Here is a 26,768-nt window from a genome sequence, read left to right as displayed (position 1 = left end):
GATCACCATTTGGACTTTGAGACTTTAAGATCACAGACGTATTTTTGCAATCATTTCTAAAAGATGTACCCAAAACATTGTGCAATGCAAATTCTAAACTTGGTATATCAAAATTCACAGAACAGAGCACAGAGCAGAGGCCCAGCCCTAGGTCTTACCCAGGTTTCTACATGGATTGTACATGATGCTTCCATAGCTTCTGGTCTGCCCTTGTTAGTTTCTGTGGAGTCTCCAGTTTGCACACAGACCGTTACGGCAGAAAGAGTAGATAACACAGACTCTGTTTCCCTCTTCAATTATACACAGGCAAAATAGTAAAAAGCAACAAACACTTTGTGAACAACTTTTTGTTTTCTCTTAGTGAATTTGAATTTTAGCTTTCCAGTTACTGTGCCTGCAAGTAATATTTCAAAGCACTGAGGACAAATCAATGCCTGGGGGCTCCTTTTTAGAGTGTTTATCTTTTCATGGGGCAAGAGGTTATAGAGTAAGACCAACTTCTTTACTGAAGAACAATTTCTTGCTGCCCTTATAGGTTAAAAATTGGCATTTCAATTTAAACTCTTGCCCTTGACAGGTAGTTACTTTTTATCCAACCAGCAACTGTCAGAAAACAAAGAGAATCTGTTTGGAAGGGGTAGGATATGGGACTGCTGTGATGAGCGATACTGCTCAGCTCAGAGGTGCATGCAAAGCATCTTCACAACTGCCTTTTCCTGAGAGCCTCAGTAGCCCCACTTCTCCACCTCATAGAACAGGAATAAGGCCACTGCACTTCTCTACATCTTGAGAACATTTAAAAAGAGGTCAGTTTTTGAAGGTACAACTGGGGTTATTGTTACTTCTAGACGCTCATGTTTTTTTTTACGTCCTCTGCTTTCTTACCTGGTGTTCTTCATCCACTCTGACAGACAAGAAGCTTTTGAGGGGCAAGGCATCTGTAGCTATATAATTCTATCACCACTGATAAGCATGTGGCAACCTCATTTCACACTGAGAACCACTTCAGAATAACTGCTTGAGATGCTGTTCTTAAATCATGAAGTCTCAGTTGCCATCATTTGCCAAATTCATCTTTTCTCTTCTTTTCTAAAAAAAAAAACAACAAAATCACAAAGCCACATGCTTTGCTATTTTCCCCCACCAGAAATGTCGTGACTTATTTGCATATATAATGAACAGTATTTGATTACTGATAATAATCCAGAACAAAAAATTGCACCTGGCCTGACAACACAAGGCCAACTTGCTTCCTGATGTGATTTTAAATGGCTGAGATATTAAAACACTGAAAAACGGGGTTTATAATGGAAATACTGACAGACAATTAACTATAGAGATGCTGCTCTAATAAATGGAATAGCCTGTCGTAATCTCTAGTTCATAAATATGCAAATACAAGGCAGAGGATTTGCTCCAAAGGATGTCTCTATAATTTTAACTGACCTTTACTGATACTAAATGAGCCTGTTGCTTCTATTTTTAAGCACTAAATAGAAAGTACAGGGAATCCAGTATCTCTACATTCAGAACCATTCATCTCCCATCAGCACCAATAGCAAAATCCTCACTACCTTCAACAGTAAAAAAATCTGGCCCCAGAACACACAGAAAGCAGAATATCTGGCATTTAACTGAACTCTTGACTGTACTTGATTTTAATTCTGTTCTCATCTGTGTTAATTATTATTATATTAATTCTTCTGTTTGAGAAATTAAGCACACGTTCGCCCCATGTGTCAAAGAGCTTGACCTGCCAAAATGCACTCACCCGCTCAGTGATAAACAGGCCATCAACACAATGAAATAAATGTTGAATTTTATCCAGTTTCCTGTTCTGGACCAAATGGAGGCAAATCCACTGACTTAATATTTAATAACCTAAATGTAATTTCTTTTTTGTGCCTCACATTGCAGAGTAAAGAATTGGATGGCTAGCAGTTTTGCAGATTCCCAACCCCTAATTATTTTAAGCTATTCATCCTGGTATCTGTCCATTGATGCTCAGCCAAATTGCCAGCAGGGGAGAGATCTGTCCAATCCAGGAGCTAAATGAGTCACTGAGAGTCAATCTGTTTTTTTCCCTTGCTGCTGGGATTTCCTTGGGTCCTGGCCTCTCTCTGCTCCAATCACACACACAGAGCTCTAGGCATGGGTCCTCTTTGGCTTCAGCTGCCTCCTGTCTCTCTGTCTGCTCTGTTCATCACAGCTGTTGATGGGTTCTCGCCGGCTGGCCACAGAAGACCAATACTTCCATCACAATGCTTGTACAGCTCTTGCTCTGGAGGAAAATGAAGACATCTTGGCCTTGTTGAATTTGCTGCTGAAGTAATACATCAGGTATCTAGATGGAAAGCAAACCACACGAATAAATTGTGTCATCTGGGTTAGATACTAATTTATTTGCCTTAAGTTCTGGGAACAATATTTGCACTTTTCCAGAGAATTCAGTTAAGTTCCATAGAAACTGAATACTAATATGATTTCTGCAGCATGGAAAACAAATATGAAACAAAAAAAAAATTGACTCATCAGAAATATTAGCTACTCAGTATTAGAATATCTGACAATGCTGCAAATACAATTTATAAACAGAAACATTTAGAGTCAAACTATTCATTGAAAAGCAAATTCCTTGCTCGCTCCCTTTTAGGGTCAGGATTCAATTACAAAAAAAAATATGCAGCAGACTTAAGGACTGCATGTAAGATTAAGATAACTGGTATTTCATGGTAAATGATTAAATTAGCTGACACAGTTTTATCCTGAACTTTGCCATTAAAACTGACATTTTTGTGCCAAGCACATTGTAGGCTGCTGGTAATCTAAACTGCCTTTCTTCTTCTAAAGACTTTAAATAGCTAAAGTACTCTTGTTCTTTACCCTATTTGCAAGTTGTGGAAAATATATCTACATCATAACAAGATGAACTAAGCACGGGAGCAGAGGACTTAATTTTTCCTCATCTATCATACAAATACCTTAAGAAAACAGCAAAGAAGCTTCAAATGCCCAGATTCAGCTCTGCAACATGCACTTTAATCAAGTCGTTTATGTGACTCTATAGAGATGAGAACATGCTGTCCTCCTCACGGTGAGTAAAAATAGAGAAATGACAGAAGCATTTTACTAAAAGTTTAATTATTCCTAGTATACAATTCTAAACCACTCTATGTTTTATTCCTCTTCTTTTCAGGCTTGCTTTTTTATGCAAAGCGAGTTATGAGAATAATTTTGGTAGAAAATAGATTATGACTGGTTGAATGAAGCACTGCCAGAGCTGATGTCTGCAGTCATTTTCCCTCAGCTGAGCTAGCTGGGAAGGAGCAACTCATTCCATTGTGAAGATATGTAGCCTCCAAAGCAAAGCACAGGTAAGGCCTGACTACTCAGAGATGGACTGTGAGGGAACTGAATCTTTGAGCATTGCACTGAGTGTCTTCCAGAGGTGGGTGGGAAGCAAAGCCACCAGAGGCACTGCAGGAAAGGGGAGAGGAGGCAGGATAAACAGACAGCACATCCCCACAAGAGGCCAAGGGTGAGCATAAGGAATGAGCTGTGGCTGAGGAAGGTTTCACAGGCAGCAGGGTAAAATTATTCTGGTTGTTTGACTTGATCAGGGGTCAGAAAAATTGAACTTTGTCCCTTTTATTTATTTATTTATTGCAAAAAAGTAGTATGTGACTCGCTGCATTTTTTCCTCATAAATAGAAATAACATAGAATAGCTTGATTTTTTCGCTAACTAGAAATTTCAAAAGAAATAGCTAAAAATGCAAAACCACAGAATTGCAATATTGGTCCAGAACAGTGGAGCAGCACATTTAGCCTTCCACAGGGAAGAGGCTTACATGTTTCTGGAAATCATGCAATAGCAAAGGCTATTAATATTGTAAAATAATCTACCTGAACAGGATACTGAATTTCCACTCATAAGCTTAAATAGTGGAAGTTCCATGAAGAAGTCATGCATGCATCACATTTACCTCTTTATGTGCATTGGCACAAAGATAAAAACATTGATTATACAAGTTGGATTATACAATCTGTATTTTAGCATTTAGTAACCAAGGTCTTTGCTGAAACGGGTAGTAAAAGTGTGGCAGACACCAAAGAAATGTTTTTCATTCCAGCAGAGAATTTGATCCTACAGTCTTCACACAGACTTATCAGAAGTGTGCATAACAGGAACGTTATGGCAACGTTTCTAGATTCCTTGTTAGCCACAGCTGGGCTAGACTTTGGACTCCTTTTCACATCTTGGATCTTCTGGCAGTTTTAATAAAAAAGATGAAACACAGCTTTTTGCACAGCACCTTCCTCAGGAGATAGAAATTGCAGTTATACAACACTCACACAGTCACACCACTATCATCAAAAGGTGACTTTCAGTGAAAAGAGATGGCTGTGAAGACAGCTTCTTTGTTTGAGAAGTCGTGCAAATACTGAACAATGAAACACAATTTGATTATCAAAAAATCAAACCAGTATGAACATTTCACCAACTGTGTTATTCAATTCAAGCTTCTTAGCTATCCTGTATCATTTCTTGGTTCTTACATGTTGTGAAAGAGACATAACTACTTTAAACTTTGAAAACCCTTCACATCAGAGGTTATATGAATCATCTAGCCTTTTCTGTTCCAAAATGTTTCACTGATCATTCATTGTTAACTGAGTAAAATGAAGATAGCTATGATAGATGAAAATTTATCTCAAAGTATTAGAAAGGATATGAAAACATCTTGTTAATAAGTACTAACATTTAGATAAAATAAGAGAGTCCAACCCCAGTTTTTTCACGGATATGTCACATACCATACGGCTCTTAATAACTCATTACCTTTTTTGCTGTTCCTAGGCACTGGTAGTTTCAACCTGGTCTGCCATTGAGCAGAAATGCATTCCAACAGGAGAACAATGAAGGGACTGGATGTTGATGGACAGGAAGCCTGCTGATATCAGAGATTTGGATCCTAACTCATGTCCAGATTTTTTCTTAGCAATATATGTTCTCTAAAAGTTCTACATAAATTTATTTTCTCCTCTTGATGAGAACACTCAGATTAGAGAAGAAAAAGCCTGTAGCCCTTTCTAGATCTGAGAGTAAGGTCTCCTGAGTAACCGAGTAACTTGTGTTTTGTGCACAAGGATTTGTGTACAGAACTTGGAGATACCATAACAAAACAGTCATTTTCAAGCAGCTAGCCACAGAATTGAGACAGAGCCTGGAGAGGAACATTGCTGACATAGAAAAGATAAGAATCTAAGCTACCTTATTTCATGAGTGAAGATCCTGGATACATCTTATTCCTTGTCATGTGTTTTTTTCATACAGAAAGGACAGAAGGACTGGATTGAAGTTAGTAGGGCTGCTTGATATGTACTGCACAACTGAATATATTTAGAAACAAATTTTCATGCTATTTTACTCATTTGCCTCTTGTTTTTTGTTTGTTTGTTTCATTGCTGCCCTCTTCAGCTCAGGTTCTCAAGAGTGGCAGGTCAGCCTATAAACGAGGGAAGCAGACAGAGGCAGAAGTTGTGCAAAGCTGGTCGTGAACTTAATAAGGGCTTGATTCCGTACCAACGAAATCAACAGGAGTTTGGCTCATGTTTGCAATGGGAGGTGGATCAACGCTTTATGCCAGCTGTTCCCTGTTGGGTAGGGATAATCCCTTTGAAACAAAATATTTAACTTGTTCTCACTCTGTTGATGTAAGAAGGCTTCTCGTGATAATACTTTCATGAGAATTAAAAGGTGTGTCCCATTTTTAATGTCAAATACTTCATTCCTCTAGTATATATTTGCCAATTCACAAAAAAACAACAACAAAAACAAACAAACAAAAAAACACAACAAACCAAAACAAACAAACAAAAACAAACAAACAAACAAAAAAAAACAAAAAAAAAAAAACCACCAACCCAAGAAATGAGAAGTCTGCTACCAGCCACACGGGTTTATAAAAAGTGCTACAGAAATCTGAGGTGCAGGGTGTATCCTCTATTTTTTCTGCTTGCCATGATAATACTTGCAATTTCCTCAGCTGGAAGATGCAGCAAGGAGCCAGGTTAGTTCAAACATCTGTAACTGAGCTGGGACCCATGGGCAGATATAAAGTAGCAAAAGCCACTGTAGGCAAATAAACTGCTAACTGTCATGAAGGGAGTCATGAAGAACAAAATGTGGGAACATTATCAGACAGAGAAACAGGAGCTGAGGGAGGACAGTAATTATGATAAAATCAGATGTGTGTCCCACAGTCTGGATCCAAGTATAGCATTTAGTCTCATTTACATCTGTATTTTCTTTCTGTTTTACTGAGGAAACGAGGCTCTGACGCTGCCCAGGTTGTGCTATAGATCAGCAGCACACTGTGGCTATTTCTAGCTTCTGCATATACTGGCGAAGTTCAAAGGCAGTGTGGAAGTGAGGCATATTTATCCCAGCCTTGGTTTGGTTCACTCCTTCTCACCCCTCTGGCTGAGATCCATTTGGCTAGCAGACTTGGAACATAATGTCTGCTAAGTTTTATAAAGCAATTATTTAATTTGAAAAGTCTCTTTGATTGCATTCTAATGAGATTTCCACAAAATACAGAGTTCTCCACCTACTCTGGGGAAGTTTTGTTTGCTCCATAAACTATGACACTTTTCAAAAAGCTTTTTGAAAGCCTTCAAGAGTGGAAGCTTCCAGAAACAGAGTTGTTTGGTCTGTCACCTGGGAACTGAGATTTCCATAGACTTACATCCTCCAGAAGCAGAAAATGTATGGAATTGTTTGAACTTAAGAAATTATGACATCTGTACGGAATGAAAGAAGAGAGACAACAGCAAAGCCAGAAGCTGCATCTTGCACTGTTCCAAAGAACATTCTCCTTCAGATTCTTATGGATCTCCCAGCCCTAATATTAAACACTTGACCTCTTTGTCAAACACTATTTTAAATTATTAGGTTGGCTGATTAGTTACTAAATATACCATATGTAGTAAATAGGAAATTGTGTAGTCCAGTGCTACAGTCTCAGACCTTTCAGGTATTGCTGCCTTGGCATTTAGAGTCAGAACACTGAGTCCCCTTATATTAACTTAAACCGCTTGGTAAGCAAGGAGTGCATGGCATTTTCACACAGGGATGTTCTCCTTCCCTTAAAGCACCTCCTCATCTCTAACAGATAGCTTTACTGAAAGTGCTATAAACACTGAGAAACCAGCTCATGCCAAACAACACAACTTAGATTACTGACTATAAATAAGTGCATTTATCTATAAACTTCTGTAAACTGGTCCTTTTCAATTGTCTCTGCCCTGTGCCTCTCTCCCAGATGAACTCTTCCACTCATCCTCCTTCTTCCCCAGCACAAATCAGAACGCCCTGCACTGGAAGCAGAATTGATGTATTTGCTTTTTCACCTCTACTTCCATATGTCAGTTTCGGAAAGCCTGCTGTAAAACTAACCTCCCTCATACATACCACTTAAAATATTTAAAAACACATGGCTACAAACAGTATGACAGACACCCTGAACTACTAGCAAATATTTATAGTAGTTTCAGAAAGACCAATAAATAAATATATCAATAAATAAAAATAAAAAAAAAATCAAACTTTTTCCTGGATCTTAGAATGGTTTTAATAGAAACAGAAAAAAACAAATAGTGCAGAAATAGTCCCGTTCAGAGGAAAAGCTGCCTGAAGAAGAAAAAAAAAAAAAAAGACCTTATTAATAAACACAGTGAAACATACTTAGAAAAGCACCCCATGGAGCCTATGTAACTTATTTTATAGTATAAAACTCAGGTGGGACATAGCAGAGAACTGTTGATTTGGACAACTGATTTCTTGCTTCCAACAAATAACAGAACTGCTTCATTCTTCAGCAGATTGGAACTGCTTCTGATCTCTGAAATATGAGACTGGTACAGCTCCAGACATTTCAGGAGGATCACCTGCTTTACACCACAGTGACAGTTGAAGCTGGCCTATTAGAACACTTGATTTTATTAAATCTAAGTCCTAGCATAGAATTACCCTTTTTAAAAAAAATATATATATATATATTATTTTTATTATGAGATAGTACTTTTTGCCCCAAGCAAAGCCTGAGGACTCACCCACTTATATGAGCAGAGGATGGGCACACTGGAACACAGGACTGGGCCTCAAATATGCAGAGCTGGAATTGTATTTTCTTTGATTATGCATTAGTGTGATGGAGGCAGCCTATGCACAAACCAGATAATACTACTCTTCTCCCTGCAGGAAGTTTAATTTCTTGCTAATTAAAATGGGTGTGTTTGAGTACGACAAGAATTAGGAAAAAAGAACACTTAGAAGTCCAGCACATCTAAAATCACACAACCAAATTGTTATTGAGCAATGAATCTTAGCTAGGAGAACCACCATTCTCCTATAGCTGTTGTATGCTTTTTTCTTAACAATAGTAATAAAATATTACTGAGGCTGGAAATAACCCACTTTAGCTAAAGAATGGCTATTTAGCAAACCACTGTTTACAAAATAAACCCTGCTGTGATCCACTATCTGCCAAACTGAGTTCCTCCTTTCTCCCTTTCTCCCAGATGCCATCCGTGTTGCTTACTTTACCTCTTGGCATGCATCAGGGCAGTGACTAGTGACAAGACGAAGCTTAGGGCAGTTCATAATCATAGCTTACAACAATGACAACCTGCAAGAGTAGAAATGCAGCAGCTCAGAGTTTGCTCCCTAGGCATCATATATGTATTATCAATTCCTGACAGCCACAGAGCAAGAAGGTTTGGTGCAGGATCTGCAATCCTATCTACTAAGTGTTTCAGTACAGAAGTGCTGAAAGACCTGGACATTCATTCCTTGATTACAGGACATCTTGATGTAGGTATAATCAGTTTCTGGCCTTGTTTATCTCCTGTATAAGTAGGTGCAGAAACGAACATGAAGAAGGAAAAGCAGTTAACAAGGAAAAACAAAATAAAACAGTTATGCCACTAGATCTATTACAATTCTTTTTACTGCTGTCACTCCAATCCTTTTGTCTTAGTTTAGCCTTTAAGCTACTGACACAAAGAAGATCCAAAAAAAGGGTGAGACTTTTTGGAACACAGTAGATTCACTTACACCATTTAAGAGCTAGGCTCAAGAGGTACAGTCACTGTTTATGCCTCTACTGGCCTTGGTCCATTAGTTTTACTGATTACTAAATCTTTGTTGTTGAAGACAAAGAACTCTACGTAACTGCAGTCCTACCTTGACCCTTGGAACCCAGGAAGCTCTTCCAGGACTACACGAGTACAGAGCAAAACAAGAAAGTAAAAGCTACCTTGATGATAGTGCTTAATACAGAGAGCTATCTTTGTTGAAGGCCACTGTAATACTTTGGACTGCAGATACAAAAAAGCCATAGATACACAAAACAGTTTCAAACACATGATGAAATTTGCCATCTTACTCACTTTGGTTCTGAATCAGTAACTTTGTTAAGCTGTGTGGCTTACCAGAGGATTTCCAGAGAATCATTTGACTTGCATAACTGCCACTAGCTGTACCCATAAAGAGCCACTTCTAAAACTGTATTAAATTGATGAACTTTTCCCAGATAGGTGAAAGTTGGATAATGGAGCTTAATCACAAAGTCCCTAGCAGGAAGTCTGCAGCACAGCTGCAAAGAGTGTGCCAAGGGTCCTGGCACCTAAATGCAGCAGGCCAGATCACCAAAACTCCCCCACCTGAAAGCCATCTACTTAGATGTCAATCACAAAGTAGGATGTAAAGTTATTTTCAAGACTTAGTGGACATCAGCCAATTATCTGTAGAAAATCATGTGATTCATTCTCAGAATTAGAATTAAAAAAAGACTGGATTTCACTAAGTCAGTCATCCTATCTGAAAGACTGTTTTTCTCAGTGTACCCAAAGGCATCTGCCAACTCCCACAGGTAGCCTCAGTGCAAGATCTCTCTCTCTTGAGAGTGAAGGAACCATTCCACATTTATAATTGACTTTTAGCAGAAATCAAAATTTAGATTATTTCTCTAGAAGACTGTTTCTCAGTTACACCATTTTCAACTTTTGTTCTCACATTGCTTGTTTTTCAAACTCAGTTTATCATTTGCAATCTATCTTATAGCCTTCCATAGTCAATCAAATTTGTGAAAGTGTTTATATTCTTCACTATTTCCCATGGAGTTTAAATGGTTTTAGTTGGTATGGAACAAGCACACAACGCTAACTGATATAAACCCTCATGGCCTTTTGCCAAAACATATGTTGTTGCTGTCGTCCTGTTTTGCTATGGTTAACTATTTCTTCCATTACATCTAGCAGAAAGAATAATACAGGCTACATTTGCTGAGAAGCAATTTTATTATAAATCAAACCAATGCAGTGGCCCTGCTTCCTCAGCTAGGACTGTCAGGATTGTCACCTCAACCAGTCTTGTCCCATCTGTGCAAGAGTCATCATAGTCACTCCACTGCAGCCAGGATGTCTTGAGAAAACAGTCCTGCTGAACAAGTCTAATCTCCTTTGTCAGAGATTTCTAATGATAATTAAAACATGTCCATTAAAAAAAAAAAAAAAAAAGAACATACAAAATGCACAAAATGGACACTTGGGAAGTATAAGGTGTTATAAATACAGACACTGGCATTAATACTATGTGTTATATTCTGAAAAGAGAAGCATAGCAAATACACTTTTTTAAAAAAAAAACAAAACCTTTGCATTTATCCATTGATGTTTCTAAGATATTTGTGCTCAGTCCAGCTCCTGTCAGCTTATCACAAGCTGCATATTTTCACTGCAATCTCCTGCACAGCATCACTCCAGCTCATCTGGTATTTGTTATGTGAAAACAAGATGGATTTCACTAATTTGTTTTGCTCCTATCCTGCAACAATCCCAGTATGTAGAACTCCCTTTCTCTCTGCTACATTGATGGAACAGTGATGGTAAGCCAACTTCAACATCTCAGTCATGCACCATCTCCTCTGTGTCAGCCCCTATGTTGTTCACTGGAATGCTTTATGTCTTGTCCACCAAATATGACAGCAAAGAAGGGAGAGAGGTCAGATGGCCTTACTAGTAGTGCTCTATTTTGAAAAATCTTCCAGTCATGAATATGGGGCCTCTAGGACTTTCTGGTGGTTATGTTGAAATGGCTGAGGCAGGTGAACTAACCTGATTCTGGAGTAATTAATTTATCTCCATTATTACAGCTCAGGTACATGCAGATGCATAGTGTAATTTCATTATGGTTTTCTCATCACCAAGGGCAGAAAAGAACACAAAACCTAAACAATGCAATTATTTGCTTTTTAAATAGAAAACAAAGACTTTTCAAGACCAGATAACATATTTGGTTATTAGCAAATCTTCATATGAACAAAAAATATATATCAACGATACTCTGCAAATAAATGGCTGGGCATTTAAGCTAAATCTTGTTTGGCACAGTGCAGGTGGGAACTCCAGATGGACAAAAGCCTGGGGGAAAGACATGTCTGCCTACAGAGTGATTGTTAATAGTGAACTGAGATTTTATATTTTCTCCCTCCACTCTGCATCTTTATCACTGAATTCTACCTTCTCTTTTCCACGTAATTTCACTTATGTATTTCAATGGTTGATTAAACCAACTAAGAAATTACCTATTTGTCCTTCTGATCTGTTAGGGTAGGTCTCATTGCTAGGCCTCTGCAGTCAATCAGCTCTGCGAAATGTTCTTCTACAGCTGTCAGGACTAAAATTGTTGAACTATATATATTCTTCCAATTAGTAGTCAGATTATACATTCTGATTAGTGAAAGCAGGAATTTTACAAAAGTAGAAAATTTCTATTACTATATGGTTACATGACTTCACACAGACCCACACACATACACACATTCCTTACCATAATATTACCAATTCCGTATTTTAACATTGTATGTGAACCAGACTGAAGTCCAGACATTAAGTCTACTTTCTGTTTGCTGTTATGTGTTACTTCTATGGCAAAATGGTTGACAGGAGAGGAGAAACACTTTAAAGTGTTCTGACAATCTCTGTCAAGAAGATCCCATAGGCACAGACAAATGTTTCTTTTTTTCCTCCCAGGTCTTGCAGCTTAAAGTACCAAAGGGTTCATTGCTGTTCTCCTTCCTATTCAAAACCCATATGAAACCACTAGAGGATATTGTGAAATGGCATAGGCTACAATGTCTTCAATATCCTGATGACACCAAGCTGTGTGTCTCCTTTTCATTGAAGCCATATGTTACAGCTTCCTTGTGTCTAGCAGAGATAAGACATGGATGAAAGCCAGTTGGCTAGAGCTTTCTATAGATAAGATGAAGGTAATGTATGGGCCTGGCAAGGAAAATGGTTTTAAGTTGACAAAAATCTGTTTTCAAAGTTGAGGGAGATTCCCATTGTCAAAATACACAGGGGATTTACTGCCTCCTATCTTCTCTTGGATCCCCAGCTACAAAAGTGGCCCAAATCCCTTTTTGTCTCTTGTCTCTTGCTTAACTTTACTCACTGGGTCTCAGCTGACCAGTTTGTGTATTCAGAAAGTTGTCAGGCATACAAGGTCAACAAAGGCCCTGCTTCGTCTATGTCATTACTTCCATATGTTTCCTGGCCTATTCATAAAGATGTTCGGTGACAAAGGCACTACCCCTTCCCGACCTACTGCACTATACCACGGAATTCCAAAGGAATACCGAGCATTTCCTAATGATTAACAGACATCTTTCTTACTGCAACTGAAGCCTATTGGTACTCACTTTTCCCCAGAATTTAAGAAGGGATTGTTTTCTTTTTCTTCATGTAGCTGAAGACCTCTTGCTGAGGTTAGACAACCTCAGATTATTCAATCTTACCTCACAGATCATTTTTTTAGACCCCTGATTATTCCTTTGCTCTCTTCTCCAGCTGGACTATATTTCTTGTAATGCAAGCTCCAAAATTAGGTAATATTAAATCAAGTGACTTTTTAAGCTTCTGTTAGAAATAGGTAGGCGACAGCACTGTCTCTGCTCTAGACCCTTCCAGCATATTTACTGGGTGGAGGATCTTTGCTTGCTATCTTTTCTGCAGTATAATAGCATACAGTCTAGCTGCACTCAGACCCAGCCCCATCCTAGCAAAATTACTCTCATAAAGCACAAAGACAAACATTTCAACTTAACCCAGTAATTTCTATGTTCATTTTCCAAATTCACAACATTTTGGGTAATATCAAGTTCCTCAAAGATGTACATGTTTTTTTCCTGCAACTCAGAGCTCTCCTCTTAAGTATTTAGCCTCTCTCCCATTACATCAGCTCTCTTTGACCTCAGTCCCATTGTTTAGTGGAACTCTTCTACTACAAAGTATTCTGTCCTGATCCTCTCTTTTGTTCAAAGCTGCTGATTCTTCCAAAAGCTTGAGTCTTTATTGCTAGTTTTAAAACCTTTCCTTAGTCCTTGCAGATTTTTTCACTCTTTTGTTCTGTTTTTCAGAATTGGAGAAGCAAGGGGAATTAATTTTCTCAGCTCATTTGAACAGGTGATCATCAAAGTTAATAATCCACCACTGTTCCTTGACTGGCTGGTGTGGGACCTGGTCCTGTCAGTTCTATGATGCAGCCATTCTCTGAGCCCAACTATAGACTAGATATAGACACACATACCCAGCAGCGACCACATTGGGCTGGTGAGAGAGATGGTTCCATCTCTGTCAGATGCAGATTTCATCATCTGCATATGTCTCATGTCTTTTATTTCCACAGTGCTACACTATCACTACAGGACCATTCTGGAAGCACAGAAGGAGCCTTCTCAGAAGCTTTAACTAATACAGGATAAGGCTGCTTACTTTATTACAGGGCAGAGAAGAATAAATTGAAAAGGACAAATTGCATGTGTTCTTCACACTTTGCATGAGCTGCCAAAAGCATGCTGGCCTGAGTACATTGATGCCTGGCTTTCTTCAAGAAAAGCGAATTAGGAACATATTCACTAATTTGAGTAAAGTAACTCTATAAGCAAAGCACTGCACCTCTTGGTACAGCTCACCCCTGTGTCCTATAAAAACAGGGAACCTGGAGAACCAGAAACTCTGTGGCAAATAAGAAAATGAAAGAATAAATGAAACTAATGTTAATCAAGAATACGGAGTATGACCAAACAAGAGTAATGCTGGTCACTTCTTAATTACTCTATCTGCCAAAGAGGCAATATTTATGCAAATTATACAGTCTCCATGTAGCACAAAGAAGTTACTGTTCTTTCTCCCTCCCCCTAAATGAAATTTATGATCCTGCAATTTATTAAATCCTTCTCTCACATGTGGAAATAAAAAAAAATAAATAAACCAACACACGCCAGAGGAGTACAAGAGCCATCCAGCTGAGGCAAACAGCATGCCAAGGCTTCAAGCACATACTAAGTGTTTAAAAAGGGGAAACAGATACTTCAGAAAAAATCCTGATAGTGTTGGTGTTCAGGTTAGGCTGTCCAGAGAGAGACCTAACATGTTCTTGAGTCACTGGTGGGTATTTTCAGTGGCTATAGTGCCATTTATGGAGCTATTACCCTGATCTGCAGTGTGAACAGCCAAGATCTCATGGCCTTCTGATTAGATCTAAGAGAAATGCTGTGGGATTGTGGTGTTTCATACCTTGGGATTACAAACTGCGCAGTGACCATCTCAGTACTGAACGTTTAAATGCCTTTAGAATGAACAATAGCTCGGAAGAACTGCAGGCTTTATTATCTTCACACTAGATTCTTTTTCAGTGTTTTAGGAAAAGAAGCATGTAAATCTGCAGACCTTGAGGTTTTCTACAGAAACTTGTGGTTAAAAAAGAAATGACAACAGACTCACACTCAAGGGAGAAGGGCAGTATGGCTAACTGCAAAGAACAGCTGGGGTATAATGCAATGTTATAGTCATTTTTCTACTTCCTTTATGATGAACCAAAGAACTTATTTTGCTGGATACTGAATGCCATAAAGTCCCATTATACGTCTCAGGAAAGAACCTTAACATTTTTTTCAGGACCCATATCTGTACATATAACATGGCCTTTGAAGATGAAAGGATTTTTTTTCTTTGCCTCCATTTGTTGCTTTCTAGTTGACATGTTCCTATATGGACACTAAAACCCATATATCAGTTGTCTAATCAGAGACATAATAACATCCTCAATGATAAAACTCTGGAACATCTATGAAAGTCAGAAGTGTGAGGAACAGATCTCAGATGATGCAGATGCGGTCACTGCTGTATGATCAAGATAAGCAACATTGCAAGTTCATTTTTTGTATGCTAAATAAAATAAAAATGTCAATATTTACACATAACCTTCAAGGCTCTTACATTTGCAGCTCTTTAGTATTCAGTGCAGACCACATTTTCTTTAGTCCGTTACCAACAGCTTGGAAATTTAGTTAGAGGACGCAACCCAAATGTTCCTCCAAATGTTGTTTCCAAATGGTCATCTTGAAATATGCTGTTTAAAAGGATGAAACCTTTATGTGAAGATATAAGAGCCCATGCACAGAGCAATAAAAACTGCAGGGAAATCATCTGAAGATTAAAACCACTAATGATAAAGATATTACTGTTAGGCATAGTTTAATTTGTTGGTAACTAAATCACCAGAGGCTTTTACAGGCTGCTTGGAACCTAACTATTGTGTAATGCACATTCAACCTCTAAGTGTACAGTGACACAAACAAATAAAAGCGATCATAACAGTTGAAATGTAGTTAGAGACACAATTGAGAACATCTGTATTGTAAGCAGAAATAAATTAGAAATACAGAGGTGTTTTGTAGCTGAGAAACTGAGGGATAAAAAAATAACCTACAGCACCTGGATTAAGCAGTTATAAATAATGTATAAAGGAAAAATCTCATTACCCCCTGTGTAAACTCCCCCCCAGTGAAATATATTTTATGAATGTTGCATCACAGTAATAAATGCAGCATTTGTTTTCCCCATAAACTTTCCATTCCATGACTATAAGATAGTTTGGATTTGAAAATAATGGCCAGCGAATGTACTGTTTGCAGGATTAGTTTCCCTCAACAAGCAGCTTTGAACTGACCTTCAGTTTTTTGGGCTAAAGAGCAGAGACTTACACAGGCTTAACAGAACTCATCTTTGCGCCTACAAAGCCGTTGCAGATCTGCACTCGACTTGCAACAGAACAATACTGTATAAACAAATCCAATAGCACCACTAGAGAGCATTTAGACTCTGAGTCTTGAATGTTGTAATTGCCTGATATCATGGAAGATTTTATGAGATTATGCTAGATAAAGGCTGTATATGAATGTGGAAAGTTTTCCCTTGTAAAAAGCTAGGTCTTACAGCACAATGCTTTGCACTGCAGCATACTCAGCTTCTACTAACGCTAAAAAGAGCAAGTCCTGTAGAGAAACTAGAATGCTTTCTTTCAAGTTTCCAGTTCCTCTTTACAAATGTTCACAGTTCCATGTAAAGACACCAGGATAGATTCCTCTCTTATGTTAGTTTTACACTAAGATAGCTTTGCTAATGCACTCAACAGATTAGTTCTAGATCTAAGCAGTGTATTACTGTCAAATTGCACCATTGGCTTTCCTACTGAAGATACCTTGATTTCCCACACATGAAAAGGAGTCAGCTGCCTGATGATCCAGGGCAGCAATCACTGATCCCCTTGTGAGATGTACTGAATCATCTGTACACCTGATACACAATCACCAAGCCACAGCATGGTGAAACGGGGGTAAGGACAGGTATGGAGAGCTACAAAGGAAGTCAGCATCTAGAGTCAAATTGAAACCTAACAGATTGTAAATTAAAAGGATAAGAACTTCCCATCGGCTGAGAGAGACAAAATGTCACAAACATAAAAACATTATAGAGTTAGTTTTGAGGCTGGAGTGCTTTCCCTTTTATGATTAATGATTGGGCTCAATCGGGATGGGAAACGCAAAGTAAAGTTCCTCTTGAACTAGCTTAAAAATGCCACAGCTAAAGAAAAAAATACAGTAACATCAATTTGAAAAAAATAACAAAACAAAAAACCATCTACTAAAATGTAAAGGTCAGGAAGGATTTGGGTGTTTTTAAATGCTGTCTTGAAGAAATTTCATAAAGGTTAAGATGTCATGTAGTTTCAGAGTTACGGGCACTGGAGGGGGGTCCTTGAGTGCCAGCTATTCCTCGGGCCACTCAGTGACTGTGAGCTGCAGTGACAGTGGACAGTGGGAGGCTGGCGGATCAGAAGGTATCCCTGCCACTGGGGAAAACTCTGCCTTGCTCCCAAAAGAACGAAGAGCTGTGTAGATATTTCAGCATCTGAGATTCAGGCAGTGTGTAACACACCAAAACATGTCTTAGTAACACTACAGCGGTCTAATTTTAATTACCCAGCGAGCATATATGCAGCGTTCAGCCTCCTCAACCCAGTGTGCTGTGCCCAGGAGGAGCGGGAGGATGTCACTCAGAGCTTGTCCAGCTCCTGGTGGCAGCCCCCTGTGCTGCTCGATGGCTCAGAGCAACACACTGAACCCTTGTGCTTCCTCCACCCCCGAGCACATGGCTGAGCAGAGCAGAGAAGAGTCTCAGTGCTTCTTTTATGGGTCTTACAGATGAGAGCAGGGAAACCAGCACTACTGAAGAGGGCTCTGAAGGATGATCCCATTCACTTGTGCTCTGCCCTCTGTGAGATCCATGATCCCACTAGCACTGACCAGGTCCCTGGTCCTCCACTCTTATCTCTCACCTTCTCTGGTTTGCCTTACTCCCCATTTCTGGCTCATCAGCTGGCCAAGTGACCCTGCCTACTCCTTCCAAGCAGTTTGGGGAGGGAAAGGCCAAACCAGTGCAGTTTGATTTGGATGGTCAGGGGTTCCCCCAGGAAATGCTACCCAGAACTCACACAAAGGGACCCTGGACATAGGGAAAGCAGAGACCAGCTCTGAGTAAAAGAAATCTATTCCAACACATCATGAATTTCACTTGTGGACAAAAGGCGAACTAGAAAAAGGTGAACTATTTGCCTTGAATTTCCAACCAAATGCTACACAGAGACCATGAAATAATCAACAGAGAAGAAAAGCCTAGAAAACCTATACCTGTTTTGGAAAAAATGTTACAAGGAGGGTAAAACACTACAAATATCAACTATTTCAGGAACAGAAATAGAAGACTGGAATTATTAAAATGTTACCAAAATCCATGTTCATTACCCATAAGTTATACTTTTCCAACGGAGATTTAATTAATAAAATTATATTAAGTTGTTCAGCCCTTATCCTCCCTTCTGGTCTCATTCTCCTCCTTTTCTACCCCTACCTGCTGCATGATTCCAGTGTGAGGCACCACATACCCTGTTCCCAGCCCTCTCTGCTCTCACTGCTCACCAGAAGGGGAACAGATGAAAAACTCAGATTTGTCTCCCTGAGGATCCATTGGGCTGTGAGATCCTGCTTAAAATCTTCCTGCTCCTGAGGAAGCAATACACCAAGGAAGGACAAGACAAGACATAGCTTCAGAAACCTGGATTGCCAGTTCTGGGGTGGGAAGAAGAGACGAGCAGCTCAATGTTGATTACCAGTTGCAGGATAAAAAGCCCAATGCTGGTTTCCCAGCCCTTCCCCTGTTGGACAGAAGGTTACAGCTTGACCACATCTCTGAGGACTTGTCTTTGTAATACTGAAGAGTATCATGCAAAATTACAGCTCTGTTAAAATAGTTACTAAAATAATAAATAATAATGCCACCAAAACTTCCCATAGGGCTGCATTTGTTTCCTTGGTTTATGTAACCGCTTGGTTCCTCAAAATCATCCTCCAAAAGTCGCTATTTTTTCTGCTAGTATAATATATGCAATTATTTCTCTGAAAAGCTGAAATGCTCTGCATTAAGTAGTAAAACAAAGCATTAGCACATCAAGTTTTAGCAACAGCAGTGCAAATAATTATTCTTTATAGAAAATAAATGCATCTCTATCATTCTTGGAGAAAACTGAAAAATTGTGTAACTGAAATAATTTCTTAGTGAACAAAGCCATTTTATTTTGTGAGATGTTCACTGCATGCACCTGGGTGGTAAAAGACAGAAAACTGTGGCTTGTGCCCACACACAAAGGGGCTCACAGTATCATCCCATCGTCCTTAGTCTCCAAGCACTCACTGTGTATCCTCCCAGCCTCTGGGCCTCCAGCTCATACAAACGGTAGTTTTATTTATAGTTTCCCTCAATAAAGAACTGTATTTGAACACATTTGTCTTCCATTCTTCCTTCTCTCTTCCTCTTACTGACACAGATGTATACATGTGCATTATGTGTGCACACATATCCAAAACCTTCACCTCTACTTTGTTCTTGAGTTTAGTGTTAAAACAATGCTGATAAACATTATTGAGGCATATTTTTCTATCTGAAACTGGCTAGAATTTTCTGTAACAGCTGCACTCTAGATTTTAATTAAATAATACCAGTTGCGCCTTATTTAACTAAGCCAGCACATCTTCCTTATGTTCGGGTATATTAATTTCATTCTTTTTTCTAATGAATAGGTTTTTATTTTGATATGCAACTCTCTATATCACAGGAAACCTTCATGTCAGTGTAACATTATATATGCATAAGCAGGGATATTGTTATTGCCAGTGTAAATGCTGGCTACATTTTCAGCAGGCTCAATACAAGCCGACAAATTTGTTCTTGGAAAATGAATACGAGGCTTGTCAGACCATGCCTTTGGCTCCTTGATTTGCTGTTGCACTACAGGCAACAACCTGAAGGCCACCTTTCTGTGTTCCCCTCAGATCATCATGAAGAATAATCAGCCTCCAGAGTCCCCATCTCTGTTGCTGATGTTATTCAATCAAAAAGAGATTTTAGGGAAATTGATAATCTACATTGTACGAGTATAGCGGTGGATACACATGCGCAGAGAAACCCTCCCAAGAAACTCAACATCTGCAAAATATCCTACAAAAGAGCAAAAATAAATGTGTGTTGTTGCACATTTGTGTGAATGTCACTACTGTTATGTCTTTGGAGGCAGCAGAAGACTCCTTGCCATAAATATTATATACTCCCTACAGGAACAACCAGAGCTGCAGGGTAGGAGTAGGCCCTGGTTGGGTTTTGTGCAGCTGATGGAGAACAGAGGCTATTTCACACCACTGTGTACCTGCAGCAGCAGCCTCAGCTAAGTCTGTAACTTTAAGACATAAAATGTATACATTTGCATCTGTAGGTATGAATTCCCCAATTTCTGAAAGAGCTGTGAAGATTTTCTCAGCCATTGCACAATTTGTCTCCATGATATTATGCTCTAGTATCATGTACAGTGCATCCTGTCTGTCATCAAAGTCAATCTCAACTGCTGCTTGACATGGCCTTAATCAAGATGGATACAAAACCCAGTAATAAAGGTATTGCTGCCCCCAAAAGCAAAGTTGACACAATTAGCTGGTGTGTTTATTTAAATGCCTCATAACTATCCTGATAGCACATGCCAAATTAAAGTCCACATTGTTTATTTTTAAGTGAAATTTGGGCTCCCGCTCTCCTTTGTTTATGAATGTCTGTGTTTCTGACAGCTGACAAAGGGCACGCTGAAGATTTACAGTACCCACAGCTGCTCGTGTGTTGCACTGGAACTTTCCCCACATAACTCTGTTCTACTTGCCCCAGCCAGAGAAATGTACTCATCGAGCAGCCCCAGAGGGAGCTGAGTCCCACAGAGAAAAGTGCTTGTCTTATCCTGCTGTTGCTTTTTCTTTCACTGTCAAAAATTTGCTGTGTCCAAACCTAGCAACAGCAGTCCTGAGAGGAGGTGATGTCTTTCCTCAGGTGCAATACACAGGAACAGGTACAGTACTGGCTTCAGCGTGCTTCAGTTCAACAGCAATTTCTATACCCACTAACTCTGGCACTAGGTCAGATAGTGTCATGGCTTTAAATATGACTAAAATTATCTGTACCATATACCCCGTATTTATTTATACCAAAGTAATTCTACTGACTTGTTACTGCTGCAACTTTAAAGACAGACAACCTAGAGATTCCTACTTTTGCAAGTCCAAATCCTATTTCCTTTGGCAGGATGCTCTCTTGCATACCAACTGGAACAAAGCAAGGACAGATGGAGCAGTTCCTAACTGAACACCCAGAATCTTTGGCTTCAGATCAAAACTTTACAGCTTTTGTCCACTTTTGGTCAGTAAGCTTCACAACTTTACACTAGTGGCACGACATGACAATCTATGTTGTTCAACAACTACATATTTTTCCTTTATCATTAGAAACTTAGTGCTCAAAATCCCTGTAAGGTGGGTATGGCAGCATCATATTCTCTCAAGTGCACACATGCGAAGAGGGAAAGCTACACATTTGCAATGCTTATGCATCATATCATATCACAGTTTGCAGAAATTCTCACTAAGACTATTAGTAATAGGGTGGAGAAACACATAAGTGTGCTACCTACAGGTGAGAACCACACAGGAAGAGTTCTATTGTAATTCTTGACTATTCCTAAGCACTTATGATCAAAACATGCCAGGGCATGTGTCATCTGCTTTAGTAACTTTCAGCTTTTGGTAAATAAGGTTCTTTACCTTTATTCTGCAGAATGCTCATTTATGGATCCAACAAATGGTGACATCAGAAAAAGACATTTGTTACTTGGTCAGACATAAGACCTGATGAAAGGTAAAAGAAACCAAAATGTAAAGACCCACTAAAAAGCTGCTAAGGAGAACAAAAGAAATACGTCAAGAGAAAATATGACAAACACACTTTATACATGTTTAATTTCTGTTGTTTGGGTTGGAAAACAGCTGCAGGTGTCCTCTAATTATATCACCATTTTCACAAATATCAACTGTCATATTTAATTTGTTACGTTTACCATTCAGCCTGCTCAAACAGCACACTTCTTTCATTATACATTTAGTGCCAGAGTTTCTAACATTCAAGCTAACTTTCAAGCTAGTCAATTAATGCATTATTTACAAGTGAAATGTTATTAAAAACAGATTCTTAATTTACTAATGATTTAGTAGACCCCAGGCAATATTCCAATCTGTTTTTATTGAAATTGGAAGAACACTTAGAACAAAGGGGAAAGTAAAGTCAAGGATATTTTGGCCTATTCATCTGTGCTGTATTTTGTGTGGTATTATGTCTACCCCTACATCTTCCCTCCCTTTTTATATTGTATTTTTAATACACAACCTAACCAGTTGCAGCATGATTGAGGGGAAAGGTCTATGAAAAATGAAAAACAGCACAAACACTATTGTGAGTTTTGTTTTTAAAAACCACCAGGCAGTCTGGAATGACTCAATACACATGTTCACCATACAATACAGCATATTTTGATTTACAGCGTTGTTCTAGCAGCACAGCAGGTTAAGAAGGTTAGAAGTCAAGGGAAATTAAATGTTATTAGCATTCCACCATTGTTGTGCTATACAAAAGTGAGTACGTAACTTTTCAAATCCATTTTTAAGCTCAAATTTGTTTCAGAGTTGTTCAGTTTGTCAGAAACTTTTATGAGCACATGTGTGATCCTTTGTTCTTCACAATTTTTGTTCTTTATCCTCTCCCATCTGTGCCTGTTCAGGATGGTCATTAATGACTAATCACACTCCCAGCTTCTCTGTTTGCCAAACTGCAGCCACCTACAATAATGCCATTGCCATTGAAATGTTGACATTCGCCATTTAGGGCCACTTAATACAGGAAATATCTACGATTCCGTGGCAGTACTAATCAGTTGCAAACACTAACCATCAGCATTTGAATGGTGACCATGATAGCTTCAAGGTACTTATTTCTTTGTGTTTGTTTTCACATGGGAATAAATGAAATCAAAGCAGAAATTCACAACCAGGTGTGTCACTTACTCCCATAGGGGTGGTTTATCAACTACAGATACGCCCAAACCAAGCAGCTTCAGGCTGGCTTTACTGGCACCATGGGGGATGCATGCTCCTGGGCTCTAGCACTCACATGGATGCGATCCCCTAGCTCAGATCCAAGCAAGGTCACGTTCACTGGGGCACCTACATACAGGTAAAGATGCCAGAGCATGTAACGTCTAATTTAGGCTTAGGTTTCTGCTTTACTGCTTTGGTAGCTCTGAGGACCTTGACGAGGTTAATTATGAGGTGAATGGGTGTTTCAGAGGGCAGATGGAGCCCCAAGGTCTGGTTGTTTCTACCCACATGAAGCCTGTGTCATAAGAAACTTTGGATCTGTAGGCAAAATATTACTGCTCCTAGGTAAATGAGAGTTCACCCAACTAGGTCTGCACCTCTGCAGCCTGCATGAAAGGAAAGCAGGGGCAAAACTGAAGCCTTCTCTGAGCCTCAGAAGGTCATTTGTAAAATAGAGGTGAGTACTTCTTTGACTTGCAAGGGTGGTACAGACATAAATTAGGTACATATCTGGGGCGATCTCCTTTATGATGGCAACAGGAGTCACACAGACCAGTCATGTGGATCGGCACCTTTTCCTATTAATGCCCAGTGTATTTGGAAGACCTCTCATATTGTCACATCTTTGGGTGTACAATCAGAAACACCAGGCTGACCACGAAACACCACTTACTGACAATGCCATGAGAGCTGCAGCCTGTCTGATCACCAGGCACACTAGATTCCTGCAGGTAAATGGGGACCCAGTACAGCTCTCATTTCATTGCACAGGGGCTGGTTCAGAGCAGGGAGAAGAGTCTCCTGCCAGTACCAATCTAGTTTCATTTGCGTGGAGGATATGTAGCTCTGGATTTCCAAGTCCCTGCTCTCATACTTGCTGATGAGCTGTTGTGCTGGATCATTGCAAAAGAAGTCATCAGAAAGTTTCAGACTTTGCAAACTAATGCTCTGTTTATTCAACTTTCTAATCATTCCTCTGTACTATCTGTGTTTCACATACCGTGAAACTGCACTACACTGTGCAATTGAATTAGTTGTACAGTGACTCAAAGGCATTAAACAATGACTTTGATATTTTAAGTACTGTCTAGGAGGGATTTTTAATTCTTTCCTCATAATGAAACAAGCAACACAAGAAAAATACCCACAGTTACACAACTCTGAAACATTGATTTTCTTTTCCATTCTGGGTAGACCCCTTTGACACAACAAAACAAAAAATATCCTTAAAGCACTCAGCTTGCTTAGTAGCAGAATAAAAATAAAATAAGCACTGACACACAATTTTAATGCCACCCAGCAACACAAGAATTAAGACCCTGTTTTTATTTCCACTTTCTAACTTTGTGATATGTACTACAAAGGCAAATTGTATGGGAACAGATACTGCCAAGCCTATGGGCATAGATGTCCAAATTCCTTTAGCTGCAGCTGTATCTGCAGCTAGTACCTATTGCCCCAGATACAGGGCTGGATAGTAAAGCACAAGTATTCAAATTGTTTGGGGTAAGCCAATTTGTTGTGACAGGAACAGGTTAGGGAGTGTCCACACAAGTATCTCAGCTGGCAGCTAGAGGAAGATGCTAGCATCAGCAGAGCAGTGACAGGCTGCCGGAAGGGAGGTAAGCCTGCTGGCACTGCTGCAGGAGGGCACAGACTGCCTGACCCCCTTTAGCTCCTATGGAAAGCAGGGGAAGAATAAAAGAGGAAAGCACTGCTATGCTGTGCTCACTTGGTCAGCAGGGCCCCCAGGGATGGGGTGGAAGCAAACAGCTGCTGTGTGGAGCATGGGGCTGAGGTGGGCCCCGAAACATTATCCTCATTCCATAGGCAGCAAGGAGACCAGCTGCTGCTATGATGTGAACTGTGCAGAAGGAGAGCCAGTTCTGCCATTGACAAAACCAGGTTCTCTAGATGGGTTCTAGCTAGAGACTGCTGGAAGTGGAGGTGGAAAGGGGAAAACAAGTGAAGCAATACCATGAGACTGTTGGCATTAGCTGTTAACAGCACAGGGCCAGGCACCTAAGTGATGACTCACATCTCACAATAAATACATGAATAGTTGTTGAAAGCTTGTTTGACTTTCACAAAGGGGTTTAAGCAAACATTTGTTTGTTCATTAGTCTTGAGCAACACTTTTATGGCAGGAGATGCATTAAACCTTAACATATATTTGCAACCAAGATATTTGGTTGTTTTACAGATTAAGACACAAAGCAATGCACACTGTTTACACAGAAAGGCCTTGAAATACCTGTAATGGAGTGAGATACAGTTATTGGACACCAGCACTGTGAATCTTAATTCTCTTGAAGGTTAGTTGGGATGTCATGTCTCTGAAGACAAAGCCTTAAAGGGCCCAGTTCTGCTGCTGTCTGTGTGTCTGTATCAACTTCCAGATTCCCTGGCTAGTTTTGAAAAGCATCTGAATGAAATCTGCTTCATTAATTAAGTTATACTGGTATATGGGAAAGTATCACCATACACAAACTCCTTAAGACAAATCACAGCATGGACTGCTCTGTGTTGCATCTGGAAATATAATTCAAATAGGAAACTCTTCAAATATCCTGAGCTAGCCGCATCACAGCCACAACATTTGGATTGCCATAGCACTGGGCAGTATGGCCAAGAAGCACTCAGCAGGCTCCAGAAGGTGTCTGCACGCAGGCCCTGCGGTCCTCTTAGCCATTCTGTGCTCCCTGGTCCCTGGGCAGCTGCTGCTGACCCATGTCCCACTGTAGGGCAGAGGAACTGTGGATTGCTCTCAGGGCCCCTAGCTTGGGTTCTGGGGACCTTTTGCAACAGCTGGCAATCAGGAACTCGCATCTTGCCTCTAGGGGAGGGGTTGAAGGAAGAAGGTAAGTCTAAAGTCATTAAGAATGTCTCCCATCTTTATAGCTGCTTATAATGTAGTTCCAGCAAAAAAACAAGTTTGGAAATATATAATTTTTTCAATCTACAGAGCAGACGGGGAAGGTGTTGTGACTCAATTGTCAGTGATGAAACACTGACTTCAGTGTAACTATCCTGATTTATACCTGTGAAGACATAACTATTCTCAAATTAACGAGTTACTCTTTGCCTCTCCACTCAGGGCAGATTTTCTCCAGTGAGCAGCGCTGCTTAGTGTAATGTTAGACGTAACGAGGGTCAGCTCTAACATAATCACAGACATGAGGTCTCCAATTTATGCACCTCTGTGTCTTCACCTCATCTCACCAAGTGATAACATAAAAGGTTACAACGTGCAAAGCAAAAAGCCCAAGTCGTTAACTTCCTGAACTTGAAAATATTACATTCCTAAAATTATTGTAAGCACAACATACTTGTCATCCTATCAGGCTGATACGAATGGAAGATGGCATGCAAATATTTGATAGCATAGCTACATTATTATCATAATAAACTTACACATGTATTCTGTATGACAACAAAAACTGTAGCTTACTTGATTTGGTATAATTCATTTCAGTATTTCAGATTTTCATTAGTTACACTAGAGAAAATTACAGCTTTGGGGGAAATGATGACCAATATCTTTCAATATCTCTGCGCACGCACTGCAGTGCAGCAATGGGTTTTATCACTAAAGCCAATGCACATGGCTGAAAATATTTCCCACTTCTCTCTGCCTTTCTAAATTGAAGCTTATTCAAAGCCAGCCCATAATGACCACATTTTCCTGCAATCTTGGAATGGGTAAAACTGGTGCAGAAGAGAGATCTGACCATGTTGTATGTTCTACTGACTGTACTATCGTTAATATGCAGTGTAGCCACAAACCTTGCAGTGAGAAATCACAAGAAATTTCCTAGAATAAAAGTAACTGTTGGCATGA

General features: G+C 39.5%; 1 protein-coding gene and 1 long non-coding RNA gene across 2 annotated transcripts in view; one reads left to right on the top strand and one right to left on the bottom strand.

The window, feature by feature from the left end:
- Nucleotides 1–1,771: 1,771 nt before the first annotated feature.
- LOC116216988 (uncharacterized) overlaps nucleotides 1,772–26,768 on the bottom strand; it is a 451,866-nt gene continuing 426,869 nt past the window's right edge. Inside the window, 1 exon segment of the mRNA XM_085231079.1 lies at nucleotides 1,772–2,344. The gene's annotated coding sequence lies outside the window, so the exon portion shown is untranslated.
- Nucleotides 2,216–5,838, top strand: LOC109369270 (uncharacterized). Its single transcript, XR_004160795.2, has 4 exons — nucleotides 2,216–2,340; nucleotides 2,896–3,094; nucleotides 3,197–3,374; nucleotides 4,861–5,838. It is a non-coding gene; the product is annotated as an uncharacterized LOC109369270 (long non-coding RNA).

The sequence above is a fragment of the Meleagris gallopavo genome, chromosome 10 (genome assembly GCF_905368555.1).
Source record: "Meleagris gallopavo chromosome 10, MGAL_WU_HG_1.1, whole genome shotgun sequence".
NCBI classification, from domain to species: domain Eukaryota; kingdom Metazoa; phylum Chordata; class Aves; order Galliformes; family Phasianidae; genus Meleagris; species Meleagris gallopavo.
This window is presented reverse-complemented; position numbering and strand designations above follow the sequence as displayed.